This window comes from Lepisosteus platostomus, chromosome 27 (genome assembly GCF_059453375.1).
Source record: "Lepisosteus platostomus isolate fLepPlt1 chromosome 27, fLepPlt1.hap1, whole genome shotgun sequence".
Lineage (NCBI taxonomy): Eukaryota > Metazoa > Chordata > Actinopteri > Semionotiformes > Lepisosteidae > Lepisosteus > Lepisosteus platostomus.
Genome location: NC_142637.1, coordinates 4004654 through 4023689, shown reverse-complemented (window position 1 = coordinate 4023689; position 19036 = coordinate 4004654). Strand labels below are relative to the sequence as shown.

Sequence of the window (19036 nt, the reverse complement as noted above, 5' to 3'; positions counted from 1 at the left end):
TTTTAAATGTGCATTGTAGGGGCACACTCACTCTGTTTATCCAGAGCAGCTATCGCTGTGGGGAGTCTTCCCAGATTTTAATCCCGAGGCCATGGGTAGTGAGACAAGCCCCCCTCCCCTCCCCCGACACACACACATGTGGTAGCGGTATGTGTGTTGTCCACGTCACTTTGTTTTTCAGAGCTGATATGGATATGCATCCTGCTGGATACTGGCCAGCCTGGGTTTATACAATGCGGTCAATGGGGATTTCATAGGGAAGGTCTGTTCACAAACCAGACGTCCTTGGCATCAAGTTGCAAGGCATTGGGGGAGCCTGCAGAGCAGCTCCTGCGGTGTACGGAGATAAGAGATGGAGTTGCTGGGGAGCCGATGCAGGAGATAACACACATAAAGCCTTGTGTGAGAGCCACATTCCTCTGACACTGTACCCCAGTCTCTGTCCTCCCTGTCTCTTCCAGCCTGGCTGGCCTGTTCCCCAGCTAGGACACCAGTTCAGCAGCAGGGCTCCAGTCCCTCTTCTTGACAAAATCCCCGAGCTCTTTGTCATAAAGAAAAACGCTTTCAGGGTTTTTTTTTTTAGCTAGAAATAGATTTATATGATTTTATGCAATCGATTTAAACAAATGTAATCAATTTAACAATTTAATGCATGGGTATATTTTATTCAACATCTATTGCTTGGCCTGTTTCTAATTCTATGGCTCAGTTGCAATTTTATTTTTTTTGCCACCTGTGACATATTTCATTAAAACTCGAAGTCCCGGCTTCCCTAATTACACCTCCACCAGGAGGCTAGACGCACTGTCGCACAGAATGTGACGATTGGGTCAGAAGGTCAGTATGAAGAATTGAGAGAAAAAGCCAGTCCAGAGTTTTAGATGAAATGGCGGTTCTGTAATGATTGCAACTTCAAAGAGCTGTGGATTTATCTGCACAGAAAGGGCTTTATACTCTCAAAGAAAGGCACAAGATTCTGCAGCTCCTGTCAAATCTAAATGCCGGGCACTGTTATCCTCCATATCCACTACAGCTAAGGGCTAACTGAGGGACCGAATTAAAAGTAATTAGAGAAAATAATGGCTTTGCTGGCACACCCCCGAGCAATTGTTCACTGTGCTTATTAATAGAAAACAGGTGACTAATTACAACAAACTCGCTGCAAATTAAAAGTGATTAAGAGCGGGATCTGCCGGGTTTCGCACCCTTATACTTTGTAAACAGGGTTTAGGTTTGGACTGCGCGGATTTCATGCTTATCTAGTGATTCAGCAAGCGACGATTCAGCGCCTGTAGCAGTTCCGTGCTCTTGCAGTAGAGTTTCAGCACACCTGGTGGCAAACGGCCAGCAGGCCAGGTAGGCGTTAACAAGAGGCATTTACCAGACTGACCTCCTCTGAGGTTGGGAACGAACTCTCACAGCTTTGCTGATCTAGACAAGGCGATTGAAGCGGTGTGGGTTACTGGTGTCGTTCTCTAATTATTTATTCGCTTCCCTGCTTCGGACTTACAAAGTGAAATTTTTTCTTAGCTTAATAGCTGTGTCTTGTAGTATCTGATCTCCTCTTCAAAAGACTATCACTTTTCACTTTTACGATAAATTAGGGAGGTATTTTAAACAGAAAAATATGCACGTGTGTCTTCAAGTGTACATTTATGTGATTTTGTTTTGCATACTTCATATATATGAAAAGAAAACGAAAAATGTGTCAGGCATGGTGCAATATTGGCCACTCTGAGAGAAATCTCTGTATTGAGCAACTGTACACGGGAAAACCCTGTGTCGTTAACTTGCAATTCTGTTCTGGCTGAGTCACATGCGTGCATCTGACAAGCTGCCCGAAGAAATTGCACCGCGCTTGCATTTTCAGTTTGAAAGATTTCTCCTTTTTTTTTTTAGACGAGGATAGCTGGTTTCCATCTTGATCCCCCTGTCTTATTAATAAAAAAAATCTGTAGCAATACTTTAATCAACGCCACCCATCTGTTTCAGTTGCACAATCCAGTTTTCCGCTGAAAAGATTGACCATGATGTCCGATAAGTTTTTTTCCACGTTATCCTTTCTGCTTGCTTTCAGTCAGGAGTCTGGGAGGAGGGGATTGTGTATGTTTTGGTCGTCTTTCTTGGCGAAGGGAGAGGTAGCACCTTAGTGCCTTGCTGACAAAGTGATGGATGTTTGTTTTTATGAAGACCAGCTTTCGAGGGAAAGTCTCTGGACCGGGTTGGGCAGAGAAGTGAGGGCTGGAGGTGACTAGCGCTGTCCGGCGCTTTCCGAGAAGTCGAGGTTTGCTGTGAACTGGAGAGGCACAGTGCTATCGTGTCCTGTTTGCATTCTCCTGTCCTCTTCGTGAAAGAGGCGTCTGTTCAGCCCTGGAAATTCCCAAGGTCTTTTGCTTCTGCGTTTTATTTTTTTAACCCCTAAACCCCTTTGAAATCAAAATTAGTTCTTGACGTTTTTTAATCGAACGTACAACGATATTTATTCACCACACTTTCTACTTTTATATAGATAATTTCTAGGTTCTTAAATTCTGTGACTTTTATTGTGATACTTCCCCCCTTCCACCAGACCCTACTTTTATTTCTTATTTTCATTGTTTTGGTGTCTCATCTTATTTTGGCCTTGATATTATCCAGCATCATAGGATTAATTAGTTTGTTCTGCTAGTTACATTATACAGTGTATTTTCTCATTCTTAATATATTTCATGAAAACATTACCAATACATGTTTATTACACTGTATGGTATGAGTTTTCCAAAGATTGAAAATGAATATTTGTAAGTATTAGTTTGGCTGGACATCGGTAGTGATTGGGAGCCTATTGTGGTTGATTCTTGTTGACCCCTCTCAGTGCTTTTGCCTCCCTTGAAGTGCTTGCTTTCAATTAAAAGGGAAATCATGTCTATCTCTATGATCAAACTGTTTCATATTAACGGTACATCTTGCATGTTGTGACTTGTCTTTTAATATGAGAATTTTATGGGGTAATGAAAATGTTGGATAAAAATGAAATTGGTTTACAAAAGATGTGGTTTGTCTTTATATTATCATATATTCATTTAATAGAAATGTCATTTATACAGTATATATTAGCCTGGAACAAACGGTTTGGTTGTGCTGATTAGTCTTCCAATATTCAATGTCTAAACTGACTTGAGCACAATTTAATCAATCTGGCAAAGTTTTGAAATGTGTTTTTTCTTTGCAGTCTGTAATCTGTGCATGAAAAATGGAGTAGGGGAGTGTTTGCAAACATCTGTACCTGGTAATGATAGTAAACAGCATATACTGTATTTTACCTTTCATTTTTTGCTTGCTTGTTTTTTTTTAAATGTCTGAATCCATAAAACATCTGTGAAAACCTTTTTTTTTTTTCCCCCAGTTTTACACTGGCGCAGACTAGCTCTAACTAAAAACAATGTGAACAAACAGTGCTGAACTGCACTTCAAGTGGTCCATAGGGGACGTATGTTTTAATTTAAACAGTCTGGATTCTGGAAAACTTCTACAGCTCACAGCTTGCCCCAAGGCAGAGAGAATAAGCAGCAAACCTCTTATTTATTACTGTGTTCTCAGTCTCACAGTCAAGCTCTTCCACTTTAAAGACTCTTAATGGTGGAAATTTTGTATGGTGAGCGACTAAGTAAACAATATTTTCCATCTCCTCTGATTTTGAGCTCCTGGGAGATTATTGGAAAATTATCTGAGAAAGCCCTATGTTATTTATATCTTTTTAATAGTCCAAATTGTTTTTGGAGTCTTGCAGTTGACATTTTTGTGTTTGTTTACTGGAGCAGGCTAAATTGAAAGCTGTCAGGACAGACAGCTAAATGTTGCTCTCAGTTTCATTTTTCAGTTTCATTTTTTTTTTTGCTCATTTTATCATTCTTTAGTTATTAAAGTGCCACATCTAGAAATGTGTATTCCATTAAGATGTGCTTTCTTTATTGCAAATTGGAGGTACTTTGCCCAAAGTGTTGTGGGTGTCTGGTGAAAGCTAGCCAGCCAAGCAGCTGAAGCAATTTGGAAACAGAATCAGTTTGGAAAGAATCTGGATAAAGCTCTTGGATCAATAAGCAACCAGCCACTAAACAAGTCCAATACTTAAAAGTCAAGAACAATTCAGACGCAAATAGGTTCTTATGTTATATCTTACAGATTTGTTATGTAGCACCGATGTCCACCATGTTGCAGTATTCTGAGCTGTTCTGTCTCTTCTGCCTGCACAAAACTATTTCTGCTTACATGCATGGGATCCTTCATTTCTCTATCGGTTCATCTCCTTGCTTTTTCAATCGCAGAGATCAGAGAACAATGGAATCTTTATTTGCTCTCCTGGCAAATTTACTTAATGTACTAATACTATAACAGTGCTTGCATTAATGTTAAAGAGAACAACAAGCCAAAGAACTAGCACCAACAGCTACAAGAAACCAAATCGAGTAAAAACATGTGTGCTCCATTACAGTAATAATACTTCCTTGGATTTCTATAGAGCTTTTCATCTCTAGACATCTTTACAAATAGGAGGGGGCCCACTTGGCTCACTTTTGAAGTGCAGCCCTGTAGTAATAATGCACTGTAGTAAGTCTGCACCAGGAGCCCCACTGCACAGCTGGTCAGGTAAAGAAATGAAGCCTTGCTTCACCTATTGAACTAAAGAGAGACTTCACGAATGGCGTGTTATGCAAGCCCAGAGCGGAATTTAGTCAGAACAGGTGAATCAAACACGCACATGTTTGGTTAACAGTAATATTAACATTAATATTAACAATTTCCTGTGCGTTTAAAATGCATTTAAAATGGTAGAACAGGAGGCCCTTATTTACTCAAAGGGCGGTGGGGAGTATGGAACAAACTGCCCATCCATGTTATCGGCTTCCTTCAAAAAATAGCTGGGTGAGATCCTTGCTTCAGTTAGCTAGATTACTTTTTCTTTTAGTCAATTCTATGTTTACATTACTTGTTGCTGTCTGGCTGTAAACATATTTTTTTAATATCCAGCCAAATGTACAATATTCTCTCTTTATAAATCAGGCACCAGTTTCTGCAGCACAGTGGACTGGGGGACTGATGAACGTGGTCAAAGACCTGCTTAACTCTTGGGTCAAGCCGTTCTGCATCAGCCCCGTTGGTCTTAGACGGACCACTGCTGGCAAATACTGTAACAAAGCTGAAGCTGAGCATGCCTTATTCAGGTACACATTCCAAAGAAACGACCGGGCAGTCTAAAGTGTTGCCATGTTACTTGGAAATAAGTAATATACTAAAGGAGAGAGGTTTTTATAATCTGCTCCTCTTCCCTCCCTCCTTTAAAAGCACAAACTAGGCTCTTAGTTTATTTTTTAGTCATCAGGCCTGTAGAAGAAATGCTACAGTCAAAAAAACAAACAAAACGAGCTACAGGCACAGCCTAGTCTATAATACTTAAAACATTACACGCATGTTTCCTTTAAGGGTGTGTGTGGAGCCTCTTGGACGAAAACAACACGTCACTTGCTGAGAATGAGACAAGCGCTCCTCTTTGGAAAACATGCTTAAAAATACCCTTTGAAAGGCCGTGGTTAATTCTGAGATTTCATGCAGCTTTGCCAAGAGCTTTTTAAGCTCCTGAACATGAGAGATGAGATGAGATGAGGACTCTTGTACATGAACTATAGCATGGCAGTGAATATACAAACTGTCTGTACAGGATATGTTGTGGTAGTGATATCTGCCTAAATCTAATAACAGCTGTAAACATTGGCTTTTTTATTTAAGCACCTTAAAGACTTCATGTGCTGAGAACACGAGTGACGCTTTATTGCTTCAGGGAACATTTTCAATGTTCTTAAATTAACATTTAAATGTGTTAGTCTTTTTAGGAGCCAGCATATGGCGTTAACTTGTGATGGAGCTCTTTGCTTTCACATGGAGTAAAACTGTAGTACCACTTCTTTGCATGAATAGGTTGTATATGCTACAAAATGATACAATGAAAGGTCAAAGGGAAACTGTTAATATTTTAAAATAGAAATTACTGCTTTGCATAAGTCTTATATACAGTATGTATGTTGTGAGCACCTGCAACTTACTCAAAGCCTCCAGTGTTTCCTATTGTTATACTACCTTTGACTATTAATGCATCTTAGGTTGGGTGAGAATAAAGAAAGCTGGTCATTTAGAAACTTTTATTCAAATTGGTCAGAATTATCAATCCCTTTTATCACAACAACCGTAGGTAAACTGTATAGGAGAAGTTAATATATATTATTTTAGTGGCTAATCCATCCAATTTATGAAATCTAATTTGACTCATTGTTGAGTGTTCATCATCATCGGCTGTTGTTCCTCTCTTGTAAAGAGCTTTTTTGCACTGTAAATCAATCAAGATTAACTTAACTTCATACCAAAATGATTGAAATCCTCAGTAATGATCAAAGCCTGTATTTGCATAAAGAAGGAAAGAATTGTTAGGGGCACAGACCAATGCAAAATGTCTAAGCCTTTTGTACAGCAGTATTTCTAATCATTTCACACATACTTTGCATTAACCCAGAAATCTAGCTAGTTATTCTCTGTATCTCTTAACTGTAGAGCAGCCTGATGTTTGTAACTCTGCCTTGCTTTGTCCCTGCTAGATTATAAAAGTGTTTTCTTTTCCATTTCCCTTGGGCAGGAATGATCTTTCAGTTAGTCTACTGTTCTGGCTCATTCAAGAAGCCTCAAAATGTGTCAAGGCAACATGGTTTCCAAAGCTATTGTATAAATATGTTTGCACAAAAGAATTAAAATCCGCCTTGTATTATCTGTACAAGTGGGTAGTGGCTAGTGAAAACGAAGTATTCTTTGCTTCCGATACAACAGTCTTAAAGGACGTGGGTAGGCCGAATTCATTGTGTATAATCTACCCCTTTATGCAGTGATCAGAATCCATTCTTTATGTAGATCCTCGCGACGGAAAGATTAGGATCTGGAGAGAAAAATGAAATCTGGCCTGTGCAAAAAGACAGAGGAAAGAAAAAAAAACAGGAAGTTAGCATCCCCTTAGAAGCAGATCTGAGGTGTAAACTTAATGTCAGCAGACCTGTAAATTCACAGCTTTTGCATGATCTGGAGTTCTGCACAGTGTTTGGACAGACTGTACAGTGCGTCTTCTGAAAGATCTGTCAACTGATATAATTATAAGCAGCGGAGTGAGCTGTATCAAAACACAAGGACGTGCTAAATAACTCACTCATGTCAAGACATTTCACTAGGACTCCAGGGACAAAAATAAACGTTTTGCCAACATAATTGTTAGACCACTGACAATTCATTTTGCATTGCTGCTTTGCTTTTAAGGAACATTTATATCAAAATGAAGGTATGAACTTAATCTGTTATATCAATATCATCATAATCCTGGGTAAAGTTTTAGATCATATTTACATCTGTAGCATTGCAGTACATGATAAATTAGAATACTATTATTCCTAACAACAAAATGTTACCATAAAACTGTTTGAGGTGATTTTAAATGTGATGTTGGGAGCTTCATTCTAAACTCAATGGCACAGGGATATTTTTTTACTATTGAAAAGGAAGCCTCTTTTGTGCATAATGGAAATGAAACAAGCATAAGGCTTAAGTATATAACAAAGGTTTCAAAAGGCTCCCACACTCCTTTGTGTAAAGAAGTCCCTCTTCCCGACCTTAAACACACTTCCTCATAGTTTCATCTGCTCTGATTCATGTTTCACTGTTGATCCTGAAGAAGTCCTTGTGTTGACTTTGACAGCTGTGAACACTTGAATCAAGTCACATTGTGTTTGCTCTGTTAGCGAAAGATAAATAATTCCTCCCAGCTGTTGTTGCCTGGGGATGTACCTGTTCAGAATTCCCCCATTCCGGAATGTGTGTTTAACTCATCTCAGACCTGTAGCTGTTGATCTACAGCCTTTGCAGGCTGTATAATCCTCTGTTCATGGCACAAGCTAACCCATGTGGGCTTCAACTAAGGCTGAGTTCTCTGAGAAAGTCTCCATGCTGTCCACATGCAATTTTCAGTGGCGAAAACTCCCTGTCCTCACAAAACCGTAAAATCCTTGTCGGCAACTAGCAATTGTTTACACCAAAATGTTTTTTTTTTCTTTTGTATTATTGCCAAACCAATGTCGGATAGCGTGATGTTGTTTTGGCCAGTAAGACAATCATCCAGCCTCCCTTTTTCAAGTGAGCATTCCCCTGGTTTTAGAAAACCATGCCCTTTTAGGTCTCTTTACAAATACTGGCCGGTTACAGACCTCTCGGTCGAAATGAAGTTGTCTGTGATCTAATTGGGTTGCTGGACGAGCGATAACAGAAGTATTTCACGGTGAAGGTACAAGCCGCAGCAAAAGACTCTATCTCTTCCAAGACCCACAGAACAAACTAATCCGATTCCCTTCAGGGGGGATGTGGCTTATCGTTAGACTTAAAAATGTGAACATTCGATTTTTAAGTAGTGACATCCGATAAGTGTCACGTGTTTTGCGATCACACATCTTCGTTTGTTTTTCCAAAACAAAAGAAGAAATGCCAAAGTACTGGATCAAAAAAAGCCACAGATTTTTAACCTTTATGCCCTGAAAACGTACTTTAAGGCCATTGTAGGCTTTTGGGTCTTTTGGCGAGAATGAGGGAGGGTGGCAGGCAGAAAGCCTAATTTGATTTTGATGGGATCCTCTTAATACTGTACAAAATGATTAAGCTGGGTAGTGATTACCCTGGATACCAATCTAATGGTTTAAAATACCTTTTAGAAGATGTGCATTAGTGCCACTGGAAACAGTGTCCTAAATTGGCTCTTTTGACAGGTCAGAGATGAGAAATACACCCTAATGTGCTCTCCCCTCAGCTGAGTAGACAGTCTGTTCTGGTCCTTTGTCAAAGACGTGAATAGATACCGGGCCACTCCAGAACCAGCTGATCAGTATATACTATATACACACTGCTTCTACCACAGAGCCTCTGGTGATCTGATTTAGGAATGTGTCTTTTGCAGAGTATGACACGAGAAAGTGGGCAGATTTTTTGGCGTCTTTCTTCCCATCCTGGGTTCTTTTATACCAGAAACAATGGGGGTGGGGAACAAGTCGGCCCCAAGCATCTGCTAGTATCAGGTGACTGTTTTTCCTGGTTTTTACTTGTTTTCCTTCTCTTGCAGCGTGCAGAAAAGACTTCGTCTGCCCTCGAAACAAAACAAGCCTGCAAAAATAAATAATCTCATTGCAGCGCTCTTCGAGTATCGAGTTCCATGACCACAATTCACCCTCTGTCCTCACCGTCCCGAGAGCTCCGCGAGTCAATATTGTGCTCTCCTTTCTTTCCGAGAGACAGTCCGTCAACATCCTCGGATTGTCTGAAACTACAACAGACTAGTTTAGAGCCTGCACAGGGTTAGGCTGGAAAGATCCATTTAAAACGGGTAACTAACTTCAGAGGATGCTTTTGTCCAAAGTTTGTGTGTGCAGTCGCCTATTTTTATGACCTACGGGTTTTGATACTAAGTAACACAGGTAAATAACCTTTCTCAAGGACATGTCACTGTTGGTGCTGTTAATAAAACATTTCTTTTATTGCTATTATTCATGAGATGTGTTTGTATATGCAAATAGTCTTACTATGTTCTCATGTAGTCCGAGGCCAAAAAATCAGAATTCAATGTCATTGAAAATCCACCCCAGAAATGAAAGTCTACCCAAATGACTGTATAGTAACTAATACAACTTTTTATTTTGCCATGATGAGCTAAAACACACATGCAGTAACACTGGTACTGGTGTTTTCCTCAAGTTTGAGTGTGTCAGATCTGTAACGGAGACTTTTAAAAATGATGATAAAACAAAAGCTCTTCTTTCTTTACTTCCCCTAGGCTCAGTCTCCAGACTCCCGAGGATTGACGGTCAGGTCTCACGCCCCCTAACGGCCGGACGGGGAATTCCTGGAAGACAGCCAGGGGACTCCAAATTCAGCAAAACAAAATTCTTAAGAGCTGTACAACCCGGTTCAAAAGAAAAACGACCCCCGCATCCCCAGTGCTAATGCCTTCAAGTATGTGGTCCGGGTCACTGAATGTGCTGCGTGTTTTTGTTCGTTCAATGACTGAAACTGGATCACAAGATGGTGTTTTTAACGGTTTATTATCGTTATGAAACGAGAAAGGAAAACTTACATAAAAGTCACCCCCACAACGCTACCGTAATGGTCTTGAACTACCAAACTTTTCTTTGGGTTTCGTTCTCCGCTTTTGAGTGTCTTCACTGAACTTGCCAGTTGATTTAATCGAAAATAAAGCATTTGCTCACTGTTGAACATTACAGAAAGGCCAAGCACAATGAAAAGGTGTTTGGCTAGATCTTCTTTCGTTTCTGCGCTGCTTAGCCCGTAGTTAACGCATGGCGATCGGGTGGAGGTCAGATTGTAATATCGCAGTTCTGCAATCTTCAGATAAAGACCCGCAATTCTGCGCGTATCCTGTATCCATCACTCCCTCTCATCTTCGCTGTGTAGCCGGTCCCAGGCTCTGTCAACTCTAGTGTCCCCAGCCAGGCGAAGCATCAAGTACGCTATTCTGCCTAGTCGTTTTGTCGTAGAGTTTGACTGAACTACAGTACTGAAATAAATTGTGTCCGTAATTTGGTTTTATGGTAATTCCATGGTCTTGTTATAAGATTTTGATGAAAAATGGTAAATAAGGCAATGCACGTCGTGGGGAAAACTTGTTTTTAAGCATTAGAGATGCGTTATGATAGATTACGTGGGAAAATAGATTATTTCGTTTGCAAAATTTATTCAGGCCTAAAAAAAAATATTTTCACAGAAAATGTGGTTGTGGAGACGGGCAGAGAAAGATTGCTGTGGAGTGATGAATAAGCAGTGAAATAAAACTGAGAGGCTTTCAGACCAGCAGGGCTCTTATTGGCCAGAATCCGCTCGTAATGTACTCAATTGGACTAGTTTATGGGCTAGAGAAGTGGTCATCTCTGCGAGGTGGGTAGTACAAGTTGTGCAGATGCAACAACGCGCCTTATAACCTTTTCTATTCAACAACTGAGAACAGCAGATTATATAAAACGTTTGAGTGGTAGTTAAACCAGATCTTTGTGCCGAAATTAAAACTTTGTTGATGTGATGTGGTGGATATGTGGCTCAAAATCAGACCCACAGTGTGGCTTTTCTTCAGCCTAGGAACACTGCTTGGCTCAGCTAATGCCCACTGTAGAAAACCTCCCAAAGTTGACTTACTGGACTATCAAAGAGCAGAACTCCAGTATGCTCAAAACCTCTTAATTAGTTCTTGCAAACTGCAAAACTGCAGACTGGCAACCTGTCGAATTTTGTACATTTCTAAAGATATTGCTCAAGGCTTCTAGTCCCTTGAAGAAAGTTTGTCCATTTTCTTTTTGACATCTAGAAGAATGACATTCCTGCCTACATTCTCAGGTTGTCTGTTGGTCTCTTGCCTGCTCAGCAAGGCTCTCAACTGTGGGTGACAGGACCTTCTCCTGCCGTGCACAAGGACTGCAAAACAGTCTTCCCTGTGAGTTCAGGAATTCTGAGTCCATTTTCAAATTGTTTTTTTCCCCCGAGATTTTATTTTACAACACGATGGGCACTTTAGAAAATAAAGTTCATCGCTAATGCTGTAAAATCAGCCACCAAGAAGAGAATGAAGCAGATGCACTGCTTTTAAAATGCTGATCCTCTGTATTTGCCTGCAAAACATGCTTGACTGTAAGTTGCACTGTTGCACAGATCTTTTTAAGCAATATCTTTAAAACCGTGAGATCGAGCTGAATTCGTCTTCTTTATACAGACTTGACAAGCAACATTACTGTGAAAGAGGTGCATGCTTTCACACTGGAAAGAGCCTCTTGGTTTGCCCTAATGTTTATTGTGTGGCAACGAAGTGTGCGTCTGCCTTGGTGTGTCTCGGTACTCTGATGTGCACACGGCTGTTCTTCTGAGTTGCTGGCAGGCTGCCAGAGCTGCAGATTAGCCGTCATGATTTCGAAGACATGTGGCGATTGCCGTGGGAGGGTCAAACTTTTTTTTCCGAGATGAAGGGGCAAGCGCTGCGATTGGTGATTTGTTTGTTCTTTTGCTCCGAATCTCGGTTCGCTGTCTGTCGTGCAGTTATGCGTTTGAGAAATTGCACAATAGCTGTTCATATCCAACAAAGAACATGTAGTACCCTGTAACTTGAAACCTAGGGAAGTTGTTTTGCTTGCCCCAGGCGACGCCCCATGCTCACAGTGTCTTTGCGATCAATGCAATTTTTGCAAAACATCAGCCAGATGAGATCAGTGAAACTCGGCATCTGGTGTAATGCGTTGGATAACATGCACTGCTTTCCTCTCTGCAAATCAGAACATGGTGTGAATCCCAGGTGTATTGACTCATGTGGCTCTTCATTTCTCACTTACTGTTCCTATACAACAAAATGTCTACAACTACCTAGATTGTTTTAAAAAGCCCATAATTTGCATCCAAGGCATTTTGCAGGCATTGTTTGGAAGCCATGTTGCATTTTGAGTCAATTGCTGAATGAAAACTAAGAACTCTCTAGTAAAATCTCTCCTTTTCTGAAATGCATCGTAATTTTGTGAACTGCTTGGCAGCTTAAGCATTTCATATTACTGCAACCTGAAAACATTTTTATACTGAAACATTGTTTTAGAGCCCGTTTAAGAAATAGAGGAAAAATCTCACAAAAAAAACACAGGATAAGCTCATTCCTAATTAAAGATCACGAGCCTTGATCATAGTAAAGATAAGTAAGGCGTAACACATTGTGCATTCAAATTGCAACATTTAGCACTGCATTATAGAAAAGGATAAATATGCAAATCTGTAGAATCTAAATAACAAAATTGACTGTTGCATAGCTTGATGCAGGCTTGTTGCTTCTGATTTTGTCATTGTTAGATTAGCAACAGTTCTTAAGTAAATGCAATAATAATTCCTAATCAGGTCGTGTCTGAACTCTGCTCCAAGAACATAACAACAGTGTTAATGTCAGAACAAAAAAAACAAGTTATTTAAAGCTCTTGCACATACAGCTAATCAGGCACGTTGCTCAGAAAAACCAGTTTGTCCACTTGGGATACATTGTACAACTACAATGACACAATGACATAGCAGCACAAATAAGATCTTGAACCTCTGGCCAAAACCCCAATATATTTTGGGTGACGGCAGGGTCCTGATCGCTTATGGCATTAGTTTCCAGTCGTGGTCCTGAGGGAAACACGATCACTTCTTTTTCATGCCAGCTGAGCCCCCAGTTCTTTATCTAGACTAAAGGTTGGTTCGTTTTTGGCCTGTTTTATATTGTGGTGATGATTCAGGTATCAAGAAATTCTGTAAATTGTTGCGCTTGTGAGTGGAAATATGACATTGTGCAATGACATTAGGATGTTTTTTATGAAATGCACGTAGTATTAAATGCTTTTCAGATGATTTTAAATAGTTCCTGTTACTTTGTTGTTGGTTTATTTTTAGTCTTTTGAGTGTTTAAAAGTGCACTGCATCTTAGGGTTAATCGATAATGGATCACTGTGTTTTGCAGTCACTTGACTGATGAGCCTGATTGATAGCGGCAATAGGAAACATCCAGTGTTATTTGTATTGCATTGTATAGCAAGCAAAGTAAATAAATTCATTGTCGTAGAGGTGTAGTGCATAATTTACATTTTCATTTTTTTCCATTAAAAAGCCTGATCTGTCTTGAAGCACTTTGAGGATACGGGGATGGACTGGTGACACTAAATATGATTTTATTGCATGAATGTAGCAGGAGGCATCCTGTCCTACTTCTCCCACCAATATAGCACTGAATCGCTCTCTAAATAAGATGGTTAGAAAGGGTACCGTCCCCATCCCACTTGGTCTGTGTAGGGCCAGTAGTTCCATTTGTGTGCTTCTAGATCAAATGAGAAGAAGACATCTGTTATTTGTGTAAGGAAATGGCATGCTTTTCAGCTGCTTCCTAAAAGCGCCATCCTGTTTTTCTGCTGTCCAGAATATTTTTGGGTACGACTTCGGAGAACACCCTTGGCACTCGACCGCAGCTGCTGCTAAAAGAGGCTGCTTGTCTGCCTGGCGTTCTCTGAAGTCCCAGAGCTTTCCATGAAGCGGGGCTGGAGGAGCAGCACACTGATCTCCCTCTCGGCTGGAGTCCACAAGGCACAGAGCCTCGGATGACCAGGCTCCTCGGCCCCAGCCTGGCCCAGCAGGGGGCAGAGAGCAGGAGGCAGCTTGTACTCGGGCTGATGGCGAGAATGGGGGTGGTGTTGAAATTATTTTGTTCTGAGATGCCGGTACAGGTTAAGAGAAAACTCATCAGCGTTCCTCATTATTTTTTCCCCAAATGGAGTTTATCACGGAGGATTAAGGCTGGATCCTAATCTCGCACTCTTCCTCTCACTCCTGTCTCACACCCAGGAAATCCCTTTGTGGGTCTTTCTCATCCCCCTACCTCTTCCTCACCTGCACTGCTGCAGCTGCTCCCTGGCTCATTCCTCGCCGTAGTGAGGGGAGGTCTCGCAGCTAGGCTGCCATTCCCCCGGCTTAGCGAATCATGCCAAATACCCTCTGTGTATCTCCATCACATTTATTAAGATCTAAATCAACTGCTTAAGTCTGGTTTTGGCCTGAGAGTGCAGAACAAACTGGGGGAGGGAAGCCAGAGAGAAGTGACACCCCCAGTAAGAGTTACGGGTGAGATAGCCCTTTTTCTGGTGTCCCCAAGAGAAGCTGGTGGTTGTCAGTGAAAATCCTGGAGAGCTATTGGGAAGAGTGCGATCCAGCATCCGAAGATTTCCGATCACTCGAATCTTTTCCTTCAGATTCTCCTCCTTCAACCCATCTGCTCCCGGAATAGCGTTGCATAAGCAGTATTAACCGTAGGTGAAGATTTGCCTTCCAAATGAGACTTAATTAAAAACAAGTCTCGTCCTATTCCTAATGTTTGCCTTCAAAGCATGAAGTAAAAAAAAAAAAAAAGATTTTTCTTTTCAATTCAATTTTCTTTTCTTTTTTTCTCCAATGGCACTTAAAGAGGAATGTGGGTTTTTGCTGTCCTAATATTGGGCATTAAAAGCAGCTGTTTTTTTTGTGGTTTCCCGTTTATGTTGTGCTCAAATCGCTATGGGAATTCAACAGATACAATTGCTGAGAAGATATGTCATGTATGATATCCAGTTCTCCTCGTGTCCTCGGTAGGGATGGCACCTGTAACGTAAAGAGGCATGCAACCTCCAGATCATCGCAGCCCTGACGAACATGAAGATTCGAAGGAAAGCATCTGCAGGCTTGTTTCACTGCTACAGTCTGCGTGGCTAGGGTCGTACAGTCAGGACGCGAACAAGTCAAATACTGTAGGGCTGGGAGCTTCCCCTCAACAGCCTTGACAAACTTTACTGGTAAGCCGAGCGCAATGTTGTTTTTTTTTTTACTTTATTTTCTGTTGATTTCACAATCCCGAAGAGACCAGGCCAATAAAGGCAGGGAAAAACAGCTAGATCAAGCTGTGTTAGAAGGTATAGTTGGTGATGCTCGTGCTGTGGTAAACTGTACCATTTGCAATTCTTGCAAGAGCTATAGTCTGTTTTGCCTTTGTCTGCATGTCTCGCTTCTTTTTGTCATGTAGGTATCGCCCACTCTAGAGCGTAAGAACAGAAGAAAGGTGATCAACCAGACGAAGCAATTCCACCCAGCTTGTCTGGCTGCTAATCCGCAATTGATCCGGCCCTTTCTGGACTCCACTCATGGGATCAGCTTCCACGAGCTGGCAGAGGTACTTGTGTAAAGATGTGATTCCTGTAGTTCCTTGTAGTTCTGTGGGTTGATTTACACCAACGCAAAACAAGTTTTTGGATACTGTGGTAGCTTAAAAAAAAAGGCTCAGGGATCCGAGCTGTACTTTTGTTCTGTACTTCTGACCGAAACAAAATCCAGTTATTTGATTGCGTAACATCCTTTAGTCTTAAACCACCAAAATTCACACAAACCCAGGTTAAATCCAATCCAAAAACTGTAGTTTTTTTTTTTTTGTTTTCAACTGGGAAATAACATATACAATGATATGATATAACTTAAATTCTATATTCTGTGTAACTGAGAAGAAGTCTCCCGAGTTGGTAAACTGTGATGTGTGGGCAAGGTGAAGTTTTGATGTAATCCAGGCCTACATGCTAGTGTCAGTGGAAGTGCTGTGTGTGATTTTCATTTTTCAAATTCATTTTCTCTTAGGGCATGCTGCAGCCTGGCTCATGCTGACTACCATCAGAAGGCAGCTATGAGGTAAATATGCTAATCACTGGGAACATCAGAGAAGCGTCTACGTGTGGAGTTTCCTCCTGGCTCCTGGTGTAGAGTGACCAAGGTCCAGCGGTTCAACTGCTTTAGTCACCACTCAAAGAGCAGACATATTTCCTGGCTGACAAAAAATACCAGCCAGTTTTGCCTCTTGTTTTTCGGGCTTCTTTCTAAGCACAAAAATATCTATTTTCAAACTCCGCAAAGATTAAACATCCTGGGGTTTGTACGTTTTGATATTATTTGACAAATTGTGGATTCCTCTAAGGAGAACTTGGCAGATGAAGGACAAAAATGGATGGTTACAAAACTCAGAAAATGCAACAAATTGCCTTGTCAAATTCAAATTGTTCAAATTTGTGTCTTTCACTTTCTTTTTAAGGTGTGAAAGCTGTAGGATTCCCATACAGTTAAGACACTAGGAAAAGGATTTCTGATGAGCCCTGACTTCAGTTATGGTACAGATGTCCATCTAAAGAATGGATAAGGACGGTAGGTGATTTTTACAAGTCAGAGACCCCCTGATACTTGTATGTGAGGGAAGATGCAGGTGCCCTATAAAGAACTGGCATCCCACCCACTGTGGTCTTGCCCAGTGCCTGCCAGGTTGGGCACCAACATTGTTTTCTCTAAGGAAAAACTGGCTGCTGGAAAAGGGTGTTTTTATTCTCTTTAAACTGGGAATGTTGTGAATCTGCCCACCCCTGAAAAGGCTTGCCTACATTAATGGGATTCTCTTATCTACATTAATATATATTATCTGATATTGCTGGTGTAATAGTAGTATATCCTGGAGAGCAGGACAGTTCGCTCCGCTCTTAAAGTGAACGGTTCATCATGTACTCTTCGTGAGAGCCTGAGTCAGCTCTCGGACATCTGCTTCTGAAAGAAACCAGAGAATATAATATCCCTCAGCTTCAAGGGTATTTCAGCTCGTGTGTGATTGTGCAATGGGCAAGTTAAAGCTTTATTTCTGGTTAGGAAAATGAGGTCCTGTCTTCACAGACCACAATGTGTGCTTTCTTGTAAAAACAGGGTGCGTGTCCTGTATGTGTTCCTAATTGGGTGTCAATAACATTCTTTTCTTTAAAGAGAATCAGGCCTTTGCTTGGAAATTGAAAATACAAAACAATTGTATCGCTCACAACAGTTGCTTTCTGCTTGTTTTTGCATCTAAAACTTGAATTTTCTTTCATTTCTTTTCGCTTGCTCGAACACGGCTTGTGTAACTCTTTTAAATAAAACTGTTCATTTGCCATTTCATTTTAATCCCCGTTTCAAACAGGAAACAATGGTCACTGCTCAGTGACATAGGCTAAAGGGAGTTTTATGAAGTCCACAAGCCACTGTAGCTAATGTCAGTAATGTGGCTGGACATGTTCAGATTCAATGGGAATTGCATTGTTAAGATGTAGTGTGGTCAAATTGGGGATGTTAAGGGTTTGTTTCATGCTGGAAACACAGGTATCACTGTTGAGGGATTTATGAATGTGCAAACTGTAGCATTGAGATTGGTGTGTACCTGTTTTCCTCTGTGCTATTATTAGTTTGATGAAGAGGATTCCCGGCAGCTAAATGCCTCTGTTTAAAAACTCCAGCCTGAAGAAACCCAGTCACAGTGATGACTCACCGTGAAATCATGGCAGGTGACATCTCAATGAGCAATAGCAAGCTAATAACGTGACGTGAATTTAAAAAGGGCATTTAAGGATAAATGTTACTGACAGGCTTGAGTGTCGAAAGATTACTCAATCTCTTTATTATTGGGAACCAATAAAGTGAATGCTGTATTGATTTTTTTTTTCCCTAAGAAAACAAGAAACTCCATGTGGCCTATTAACATGGTGTTTAACCCTGCTGCCTTGTAGCTCTTGGTTCCTGGCTTTGATTTGCGATGGAGGTGCCTTCTGTGTGGAGTTTGTATGGTCTGATGTGATTTCATCAAGTGCTCCAGGGTGCTCTCCTTTTTAAAGATGCTTGATTTTGTTTATTTAGGAGGATTTAAATTGTCCCTTTGGGTTTGTGTCCTATAAGAGTTTGTTTTATTCATGACCTAGTCCTTCCTTGTACTAAACCCTTCTTCTCAGTCTTAACGTGAAAAAGTACTTTGTGATGATAGAAGGAATAAACTCCCATCACCAGAAAACTTACAAGTAGAGAATCTTTGAAAGCCCAAGGGGTTTCAGTTGTAGATATACTGTACGAGCTTAAGTACCCTACTCTTAATGGCTAAAAGGCTATCTTTTTAAATTTTGTTTTACAGCTTGAAAGCTTTCACAGGTTTAATCCAGAAGGCGGCATTTAAGCCTATATAGGTCTGTTCAAATTGTTTTAAACAAATTAGCATTTGTAAATAAGAAAATAACGAGGGAGTGTACTGTGTAAAAATATTTCTAGTACATGGCTGTCTTCATAATCAGCATGTAGTACTGATTTGAGACCAGGGCTCTGAGTTGGAAAGTTGTGGGTTCAAGCCCCTTGCTCTTGTATCATTTGCAAGAAACAACTGTGACTGACCCGGCCCACCCAGCTGTGAAAACATATCTGAACTGCTAGGGGAAACCAGCAATGGGTGAGCATCCCAGCTGGGATACAGTTGCAGTCCAGTGCACTCTAGAACAGACTCTGCAATGAAAAGCCATTTCAAGGCAGTTTAGAGTTGTGTGTTTCACTTTGTTTCAACTGGGTCACAGGTTTGCTAATAGAAAGC

The 19036-nt window shown here is 40.8% G+C and overlaps 1 long non-coding RNA gene across 3 annotated transcripts in view; it reads left to right on the top strand.

Annotated features, from left to right (window-relative positions):
- Positions 1 to 246: 246 nt before the first annotated feature.
- The window catches only part of LOC148639036 (uncharacterized), a 20656-nt gene continuing 1866 nt past the window's right edge, over positions 247 to 19036 (top strand). The window contains exons 1-7 of one of the 3 annotated variants that reach the window (XR_015930809.1): positions 247 to 1356; positions 9170 to 9430; positions 9878 to 10056; positions 15232 to 15431; positions 15659 to 15805; positions 16261 to 16311; positions 16709 to 16818. This is a non-coding gene — a long non-coding RNA (uncharacterized LOC148639036). Of the gene's footprint in view, positions 1357 to 8949; positions 9431 to 9877; positions 10057 to 15231; positions 15432 to 15658; positions 15806 to 16260; positions 16312 to 16708; positions 16819 to 19036 lie in introns of those variants that run through there. The other 2 variants (XR_015930808.1, XR_015930810.1) reach the window with 2 other exon arrangements.